The sequence below is a fragment of the Microtus oregoni genome, unplaced genomic scaffold (genome assembly GCF_018167655.1).
Source record: "Microtus oregoni isolate MIOR12 unplaced genomic scaffold, Mior012 000030F_ref0000283, whole genome shotgun sequence".
Lineage (NCBI taxonomy): Eukaryota > Metazoa > Chordata > Mammalia > Rodentia > Cricetidae > Microtus > Microtus oregoni.
The window spans coordinates 13,397,926-13,408,530 of record NW_024543089.1 but is presented as its reverse complement, the minus strand read 5'-3'; the positions used below and the strand labels follow the sequence as shown (position 1 = coordinate 13,408,530).

The window sequence follows — 10,605 nt, the reverse complement described above, 5'->3', positions numbered from 1 at the left end:
TTAGGTGTTTCATCTCACTGTTTAAAATGTTCACATCTAAATAAAATACCCTTTCTGTTGATAAACAATGCTCACCTTTCCTATATTGACTGTCCTATTTTTTTCTATGTGACAATGTCAACTTCAGGGTACTTTATTTATTGTTTTATTGTTGTGACAATAAAGTAACAATATAAGTGCATTGACTTTGTACTTATTCTTTTCAATTAGCATGCATTTTCTTCTTCTGTCTCTTATTTAATAATTTTCTTACTGAAAAAATATGAAGGAGCAAAAATGACTAAAGAAAAACAGTATTTCTCATAGAAATATCATGTTCTTTGTCATGTCTAACTGAAGTTTCTTGAGCTGAGTCAGACTGATGTTTAACAAACTATATTTGGAATTTTTTCTTCTGCTTTAATGATTTTCAGTTTATCACAGGCTTGAAATTATATGAGAAAGAAAAACAGTATTTTCTTCATCAGTACCTAGGAATTCCAGCACAGATTTTTTTTTGTAATGTGGGTGCACAGGGGTAAGGTTGGGGGGTACATGCTTTCCAAAGAATGACAGTGTAGTAAGGAGGCCGTTTGTTTGGTTCCCTGCTGCTCAGCCCCAAAATAATCACACAAAAACTGTATTAATGAAATCATTGCTAGGCCATTAGCTCTAACTTTTTATTGGCTAATTCTTACATCTTAATTTAAGGCCATTTCTAGTAATCTGTGTATTGCCACGTGGCTGTGGCTTACTGGCAAGATTCCAACAGATATCTGTCTCTGGCGGGGCTACATGGCTTCTCTCTTACTCTACCCTTCTTTCCCCAGCATTCAGTTTAATTTTTCCCACCTATAGCTCTGCTATAGGCCCAAAGCAATTCCTTTATTAACCAATGATATTCGCAGCATACAGAGCGTAATCCCACATCATGACAGGAAGTCAGAGGATAACTTTGGGAAGCCAGTCTGACGGGGGAGTGTCATATATCAATCTGTTGATTTCATTGGTTAAGCAATAAAGAAACTGCTTGGCCCTCATAGGTTAAAACATAGGTGGGAGGAGTAAACAGAACAGAAGGCTGGGAGAAAGAAGCTGAGTCAGGGAGTCGCCATGATTCTCCCACTCCAGGCAGATGCAAGTTAAGATCATTCCTGGTAAGCCAGCTCGTGGGCTACACAGATTATAAGAAATGGGCTAGTCCAGGTGCGAGAGTTAGCCGAGGAAAGGCTAGATATAATGGGCCAAGCGGTGTTTAAAAGAATATAGTTTCTGTGTAATTATTTCGGGCATAAGCTAGAGCTAGCCATGTGGGCGGCCGGGTGCTGGGGACGCAGCCCCTCTGCTCCTATTTCTACACCAGTCTCTTCTTCACTGTGGATCCAGGGCAAACTGAGGTCATCATGATGTCCAGGGTGTGCTTTTATCCATGAATCATCAAGTCAGTTCCCTCCTAAATTTTATTTAGAATCTAGACTTTTGAATAATGTTTACTCCTTCACATCCTTCACATCCCACCCTCTCTTTCTCTCCTGCGATCCCTTCCACTTCCTCACCTCCCTCTTTTCCTTCTTTGCTTGTCTCTACCATCCAAATTTACAGAATTTACATGCCTTTTACTAGACTTCTTTTTTGTCTTTGAAACGTTTTATTTTTGTTTTTGTCCAATTTTCTGACTTTTAACTTTGGACCTACCCATGACAGATTATCTGACTTGTGTGAAGCCAGTGAGCTTTTCTGTCTTATTAATAAGGGAATTATGGACTTTCATAATAGAACTTTTAAATATATTAAATAGCTAACCTGCAGATAGAGGAAACACGTGATGCTCTGATTAAACTGGATCTGAGAAAGGTCAAATGTGATATAGAAAATCAAAAGGTAATATTTTGAATGTTCTTCTCCCCATCTTTACCATTTTAAAACCCATTCCTATTGAATGAATTAGTTAGTCAGCCAAACTTGTACAATATTTCTACTATAGTCCATCTCCTTATAAGTAAAGAAATAATGTCATTCTTATTGATCATAAAAAGTATAGGAGCAATAGGTAAATTAACACTGTAGGGATTGTTGGATGATTTTATTATTTGCAATTTTAGTGGCCTGCCATTTATAAATATTTTAAAGAATGCAAATGCTGAGAGGCAGGTAGCATGCCAATTTATATTCTTTATGATGTAATCCTCAACACAGGTTAGAATGGGGGATGAAACGGTGTAAGGCTATGAAATTAGTATTCAGTGTTACTTTACCAGCTGTTACGATGATCACGTCTACTGTCTTAGCTATATAGAGAGCACAAAATGTCTGTGCTTTCTCTGCAACTGCAGTTTTTTTAAAAAAAGAAGTTTGCATTGTTGAAATTAGACCATATCCACTGCCAAAAGTACACGATCCAGTGGCTAACATGTAATGATGCTATTTCTGATATCCGTGTTGTAATTAAGTGTCACAGTCTTGCATATATTTCAGACAACTCTGCATTGAAGTCAAGTCGGGTCACTGATAGAAAGTTACTGGTCAATGATCCCATTAAGCATGGGAGGGGATGCTCTATATTCAAAATGACTTCATCTTCTCTAAGGATAAAACCACCACATAATCCCAAAGGATATATTCTTGTCCTCATGAGAACTCCATTAAAAATTAATACCTCCACCAATTACAATGAACTGGAAGGAGATTTTGCTTTTATTGTGGTGAAACTTTATTATAATGAGAACATTGCTAGGAAATACCATCTCAAAATAGCAGGGTATAAGGTCAAGAGAAGACTTGAAGGCACCTTCTCTTCACCTTACTGTCTTCCAGTAAGATATAAGAAAATATTTGTGACCCAAGATTGCTGCAGTTTATGATATACCATGCCTGTGTTTATGAAGACTGGCACTGGGAAGCTAAATGAATTCTTAATTAAAGGATTTTTCCTGAGCTTGGAGAATGTAAAGTTTACTTTTGTAAGTCCTTCTCATGAGGATGTCTTTTCAAAGAGGGTGGATTGAGTCTGTATTTGCATTTTACCTCTCACTCCAAATCAAAATATTCTGAATATCCATTTTGATGAATAAACACATTTTGCTTCAGTATAAAGTGGAATTCGTGAGCCACATTTTGATGGGAACTTAGGGAGATGGGGAATGTGTGCCATCATGCACAAATCTTAGATTTAAAGGTATTAAGCCCAGTATCAACAGTTTGAAGATTTATGAGTCACTCCAACAGTCAAAGAGAGTTCATTGTAAACCTACATTGGAAGACAGCTAAGTCTATTCCTTCCTCTCTCTGCTGTCTATGTTTGATGGCCTTAACAATTATCTAGAAAAGATCACAACTATAGATGACTTCTGGAACCAATCCTAAGAATTATGTGAACTTTCACATTTGAAAGAAACATTCATTCTAAATGTGTCTTATGAATATTGGACACAGGCACTGGTAATATAAATCTCATGTAATAGTGATTCTCAAATACTAAGCTATAGGCAACCAAGCCAAGAGTCTCAAATATTTTAAAAAGTTAATAGTATAGTAATAAGGCATTGACAAAATTAAGAACAAGCCCATCTCCAGGAAAGATGTTAACTTTAGCCAAAGACATAATAAGCTAACTTGTAGTGAGAAAGAGTTAAAACTATATATGTATGTACCTCTTAAAAATCTCAGGACTTACAAATGAAGAAGAGGGGACATGAAAATGTTGATACATGTGCAATGGTATCAGAAACACAGGTTGTGCCAGGAGTTTCTAGCTTGAAACTCTAAACTGAAGCATGTTCAGAAGGAATAGAACCCATGGATAAAGGAGTTAAAGAAAATCTCCAAATCTCTACCATAAGAATTTCAGAATAAGAAGGAAGAAAGTGAAGTATAATGGTGTATGCAGCCAAATAGATATCAATAAAAAATATTCTCAGATCTGAAGAAAAATTGGCTGTTCAAATTAGAAGTTCTGTGATAGGCTTTAAAAGAGGCAAATCCACATGTGTCATTGTAGACTTTTAGAGACTGTATTAGTTGCTTTCTATTGCTGTGATAAAACACCATGGTCAACCAGATGGTGATGGTGCATGCCTTTAATGCCAGCACTCCAGAGACAGAAACAGGTTGATTTCTGTGAGTTCAAGGCCAGCCTGGTCTCCAAAGCAAGTTCAAAGATACCCAGAGCTATTACACAGAATTACCCTGTCTCAAAATAAAACAACATTAAAACCCCCAAAACAAGCCGGGCGGTGGTGGCGCACGCCTTTAATCCCAGCACTCGGGAGGCAGAGGCAGGCGGATCTCTGTGAGTTCGAGACCAGCCTGGTCTACAAGAGCTAGTGCCAGGACAGGCTCCAAAGCCACAGAGAAACCCTGTCTCAAAAAACCAAAAAAAAAAAAAAAAAAAAAAAACAAAAAAAAAAAAAACAAACCCCAAAAACAAAGCACAACAATAAACCACCATGACCAAGGCAACTTACAGAAGGAAGGGTTTATTTGAGCACATGGTTCTGTAGAAATCAGAGTCCATCTAGACAGGGAAGCACCAAAGCAGGCATGGTGGTCAGAGAAGGAAGCTGAGAATTCACATCCTCAACTACAAGCATGCATCAGACAAAGCAAACTGGACATGATGAAAAGCTTTCAATCGCAAGTCAGCCCGGAGTGATGTATTTCATCAAGCAATGCTGAAGCCCCCAAACCTTCACAGACAGTGCCATAAAGTAACTAGTCCAGAGCTAAAAAAAAAAAAAAAAAAAAAAAAAAAAAAAAAAAAAAGATTAAGGTTAGAAATTTTTGGAGAAAAATAAAATTCCCAAATATTTTCAGTTCACAGTTGGTTGAGCTCTTGAATGCAGAGTTTCTACTACAGTTAATAATGCATAGCACAAAAACAAAACCCAACAGAAATAAAAGTTACACTTAAACACACTGTAGTAAAGTCTATAAAAAAATGTCCTTTGTGGGAGAATGGACATAGATATTAACCAAGCCTCTATAGCAATAGAAATATATAACTTTTCAAAATTATGACAAAAAACTTAAATCAGAGTTTAGAAAGGTATCTCAGAAGAACACTCTGATGTGCAAGGGTCAGGCTTCCCTCTCCCTTTGACACTGATACCAACGAAGGTCATTTCCTGCCAAGAATCCTTTCCCCCGCTGAAGTGTCTGCTCACCATTCGTCTGTTAAAGTGAATTATTTTACAACATATGCTACACCTTGCCAATGCCAGGAATGCCCTGACAACTTAGAATTCTTTCAAGCTAAAGGATGTTATTAGATCTCCCCCAGCTTATTAGATCCAGGCTCTTTGAGTCTTTAGCTTTCTTCCAACTAAGTTTAATTCATGGTGTGGTTGCAGTCCGCCACTGCAGCCATTGTTTAGAGAGGGGGGACTGGTCCCCAGCAGGCAGCCATTGTTAGAGAGGGGGGACTGGTCCCCAGCAGGCAGCCATTGTTAGAGGGGGGACTGGTCCCCAGCAGGCAGCCATTGTTAGAGAGGGGGGACTGGTCCCCAGCAGGCAGCCATTGTTGGGGTGGGGGACTGGTCCCCAGCAGGCAGCCATTGTTAGGGAGGGGGGACTGGTCCCCAGCAGGCAGCCATTGTTGGGGTGGGGGACTGGTCCCCAGCAGGCAGCCATTGTTAGGGGGGGGACTGGTCCCCAGCAGGCAGCCATTGTTAGAGAGGGGGGACTGGTCCCCAGCAGGCAGTCATTGTTAGAGAGGGGGGACTGGTCCCCAGCAGAGCTGTCATCAAGCTTTGGAAAGCATTCCGTCCACACATTGTGGTACAGTCTCCAGACAGAAAGACATTCGCCTAGATAAGGAATATACCTTAGGATGTAGAGTGTTCTTTTCTTAGATATCCGTTTTGATACATGTAGATACATGCACTCATGTGCTCACACATGCCAAATTCAGAAAAGGGAAATCACAAGCTCTTTCCCTTCCAGGGTATTTTCATAAGCAGCAGTTTACAGAAGCAGCAGCTCTTTCCAGGGGCTCAAAAGAAGAATCCTGGGAAAAGGGTGGACTTGGAAGAAAAGCTAGAGCTCTATGGAACTCAGAAATTTGGTTTATTTTTTGGGTCCAGTGTTTGGTCGTAGTGAAGACTGATTCTGGGGCCTCATTTATTCCAGGCAAGCACTTTAATACTGAGCTATATCTCAAGCCCCAGTTTTGTCATATATACCTGCAATATTAATGACAATTTTCTGCCAATAACTCTAGAACTTGCATCAATTTTCACAAAAATCCATAAAATTTAAAACAAAACCTTCCCTGTGCATTTATTGTAATGAAACTAAGAAACCAGCAGTCCTACTCGTCCTACAGAAAGTGGGTTGCTGTCGAGTAACCCCTCAGTTCCAGGTTGTGGGCGATGCCTAGACTTGACATGACTTGAATAAAACAAAGAATACAGGACTTGCATGAATAAGCAGATATTTGGTTTATATCACCACACAGAAATTCAACAACAGGAGACCTGCTATATATTAAAACTAGTTTTTGGCAATAAAATAAGAACAATTGGAGACTGACTTCATTCTCCTTCCAGCAAGACCCTCCTCACAGGCCAAGCCTTGGTGCCTAACAACAGCAACAAAGGAATTAATCAGAGAACAAGAGCACATAGGTGGGTGCCCTGCTTCACATAACAGGGTGTCATGGGGGATGTGGATCTGTACTTCCTCCTCGACAGCCCCGGGAAATAGGAGATCCAGTATTGTGTTTCAAATGATACGCAATGTTGAGCCTCTTTGGTGTGTGGAAAAGGAAGGCTGGAGCAGGCGTGGGGTCCACTGGGGCAATCTTACACAGCAAATGTTTACTTTGGAAGGTGTCCCTATGGAAAGGTGAGAGGGTTTACACTGAGGGGGAAGTGAACAAGCTGGAGAATGTCTATGTTTCTCCGTCTCACACTGCTCCACCCTGCAGAGACAGATGTACAGCAACACAGAAACACTCGCCTCTTCTACTGCACAATGATGCCTCACTACTCCCTATTTGTGCCCCATCTGCTCTGCCTGTGTTTGGTGAGTACTCGAAGAACAGCACTTGCCTCCATCTGACTGTGTCGATGTATACAATTTTAATTAGTATATTAACACAGTCTTTCCAATGATCCCATTGTGGGCACTACTTTTGCAGTTTTTATGTTTAGGGATATAAAAGTGTGGGCTTGTGCACATGCATGTGATGTTCATGGAGTTCAGAAGAGGCGGTCAGGGCCTCTGGAGCTGCAGTTACAGTGATTGTGAGCACCGTGACATTGGTGCAGGAAAGGGAACGCCTGTCCTCTACAAGAGCAGTAGGTGACTTAACTGACCCATCTCCCCAGCCTCTATGATCTGTTTTCAATGCAATTAAAATAGGGCTCAGAGAGTTAAGTCCCTAATTCAAGTTTTCTCAGCTAGTGACTGGAGAGCCACACTGTAAAATGAGCAAGTAGCATCTCTCTCTCTCTCTCTCTCTCTCTCTCTCTCTCTCTCTCTCTCTCTGTCTCTTTCTCCTCTCTCTGGCCATGCCTACTTTAGTGTCTCTCAGTATTCTGAATTGCTTCCCAGCAACACTGTGAAATAACAGGAATACATGGCTTATTCTTTTAAGAAGTAGACAAGAATGAAAGAATGAACTTTTTCTATGAGAGTCATTTCAGCAGCACAATTATAGAGGGAGAACAAAATAAACAAACAGAGAATGCGAAGTCAAACTTCTTGTTCCTTGGCAAAGGTGGGGACAGTTTTGTAACCAGAGAACATGTCTCATCAGGAGCCACGTTATTTATGCTCATTTGCACCACTGAAGCAAGTTTCCAAAATATGATGGGTTGGTTCCAAGATCTACTTATAAATGTTTACATATTCATTTGATCTAATCTTTAAATATGTATTTATACTGTTGGAAAATTAGCTAATTAACTTAGGAGCCCCCCTTCCCCCAACATGATCTCTTCTGGACCAACTGCATATCACTCTGAGAATAAAACACAGTCATTTTGAAACCTGAATTCTCCTACTGCATGTCTAAGTGAAGACACTTAACTGGGTTTTATAATCGCAAAGTCTTAGGGGTCTCTTACACATCTAAAACACTAATATTCTATCTTACGGACATTCCTGTATCTTCCATGCCTATTCTGATAGTATTAAAAGAAAGAAACAAACAAACCAAAAAAAATGAGCATATAAACAGTATTGATCTGATGCATTGCTGCATTACAGAACTCAGGACTTGTCCAACTTTTGTGTCTTCCCTAAATATAAATAAAAGATCATTCCTTAAATTGAAAACAAAAACAAAAATTCAAACTAAATGTTTCAGAAGGAAGCTCTACAGGGAAACAGATAAATATTTAATCAGCAACTGACACATTTTTAAGGGAAAGACCTGGTAATGATTTCTGTTTCTTGCCATATATTTAGCTTTTAAAAAGTTTGAAAGACCTTTGTGTTTCCAGCAGTTCTTGATTAATTCATGGAGTTAGTCAGATTTCTTCTTTTTTTTTTGACAAAATACCTAAAATAACTAACTTAAGAGAAATGAGAACTTATGTTGGCTGATGGCCCTGGAGACTTCTGTCTACGATGGGCTTTACCCTGCTATGTTGGACCTGTAGTGGAGCATGATGGGAGGGAACAGGTAGCTGAACAGAACTGCTTACCTCATAGAGTCTGAGAAACAAGATAGTGGAGGAGCCAATATCACAGTATCCCCTCCAAGTACCTTCTTATCAATGTCTTAAATTATGTCTACTATGCACCACATCTTCTAGCCTGGGCTGATGACGAAGCCTTTAATGTGTGAATCTTGATGGTCATTTAGATCCAAACATAACATTTATCAAAGATTGATAGCTGCAAATAGACATATCTTAACATGCACATATTATCATTGCCCTTAGTTTTACAACCCAACCCCATAGGTCATACTGGACAACTCACATGCTGTTGATGTAAGCAGTGTCTTTTAGCACCCTTGTCTCACCAGTAACTACACCTTAGAGCATCTCCTATGATTTGATCTACCAGGGTCAGACTCTTGGCATACACACAATTTCAGTAGTGTTCTTGTAATGTTTAGTATATCCTAGGAACTCAAATAACCACCACAGAATGGTATGGACTCTTCAAAGGTATTAAACAAATTTTTCCATTAAATCCAAATAAATGAAATTTATTTCAATCAATTTGAACTCTTCCCCTTTCCTCCACATTGAAAAAAGAGAGAGAGAGAGCTTGACTCTTACAAAAACTAAAAAACAAAAACAACTTAAGCTCAGTAATAGGGAAAAAAAGCAACTGGGTGTGCAATTTGTATCATTGTATGAATGAAGCATTCCTTAACAGATGGAGTCTCATGTATGCAAAGTTCTTCAAGCTGCTTGTGAGGCAACTCTAACAGGATTAAAAGGGGATAATGGGATTAAGTCTCAAAAATCAATAAGTATTTGTTTTCATATAAGCATTGCCTGCAATGTTACATTTTAATGTGGGATGAAATGTTTTCCAAAAGCTCAATGGTAAAATTTCATGCAACCCATTTAACCTAAAGACTAGAATTTTATATTTAGTAATATTTATTTCATCTTTAATGTGCATGCACTGCCAAAAATGATAGTACTTAATAACTTGCACTCCAATATATTAAGAAATACTTTTGTGGGGCTGGAGAGATGGCTCAAGAATTAAGAGCACATATTGCACTTACAGAAGACTCCAGTTCAAGTCCTAACATCCATATCAGGCTATTCACGACTACCTACAACTCAAGATCTAGGGGATGCAAATAGATCATCTCCTGTACATCCTGGGTACCTACATTCACACGTGCACAAACCCTAACCCTCCCCACCAATACACACACACATATTTAAATTAAAAGTAAAATATTTTTCAAACTATTTTCTCTGCCTTTAAAATACATTGAAGAAGTGAAGAAGGAGGTGGAATGAAGGTAGAGGAGAAAGATTCTCTTACCCCATTAGTCAGAGCTTTCTAGAGGACTAGACCCAATAGACTGTGCATGCATACAATTATAAAGGAGAGATTTATTTGATTAGAGGCTGGATGGTCCCCACAATGGCTGTTTTTACTCAAGAGAGGTAGAAGCAAGCTCTAGTGGCTGATTCTAGCAAGCTAGAAGCCTCAGATGTTCCAACGATGCAGCTGCCATCTGATGTTACATACCAGACTCTGTAGAGACTCACTGGTATGAATCTGCCTCGAAGCCTGAAGAGGCTGGAGTGATGCCTGATATCCACAGGTGAACCCAACAGCCAAATACATTTGCTCCTGAAGAGTGGAGCTCTCAGCCTTCACTCTTTCTTCTTCTTTTACTCCATCTGGACTTACAGACGACTGGAGGCACCGCCTACATTCATGGACATGTCCCTGTCCAATTATTTATCTACCTAAGAACAGCTCTCTTGGACCCATCCAGAAATGTGCTTTCCTGACAGTGTAGCCAGGTTTACACTAGAGATCAACCATCACACCCGCTTATATTTATCTCACTACAATCCTAAGCAGAGCAAGAAATTTCTCTTCCTGGGGTGTGCACAACCATGCATTCACCTTTGTAGGTCATGGATCAACATCAGGTGACTTTCTCCATGGCCTTCTGCTTATCTTTAGAGA

The 10,605-nt window shown here is 39.5% G+C and overlaps 1 protein-coding gene across 1 annotated transcript in view; it reads right to left on the bottom strand.

Moving 5' to 3' along the window:
- Positions 1-4,474: 4,474 nt before the first annotated feature.
- The window catches only part of Nrip1 (nuclear receptor interacting protein 1), a 119,055-nt gene continuing 112,924 nt past the window's right edge, over positions 4,475-10,605 (bottom strand). Inside the window, exon 4 of the transcript XR_005976652.1 lies at positions 4,475-4,700. The gene's annotated coding sequence lies outside the window, so the exon portion shown is untranslated. The remainder of the gene's footprint in view (positions 4,701-10,605) is intronic.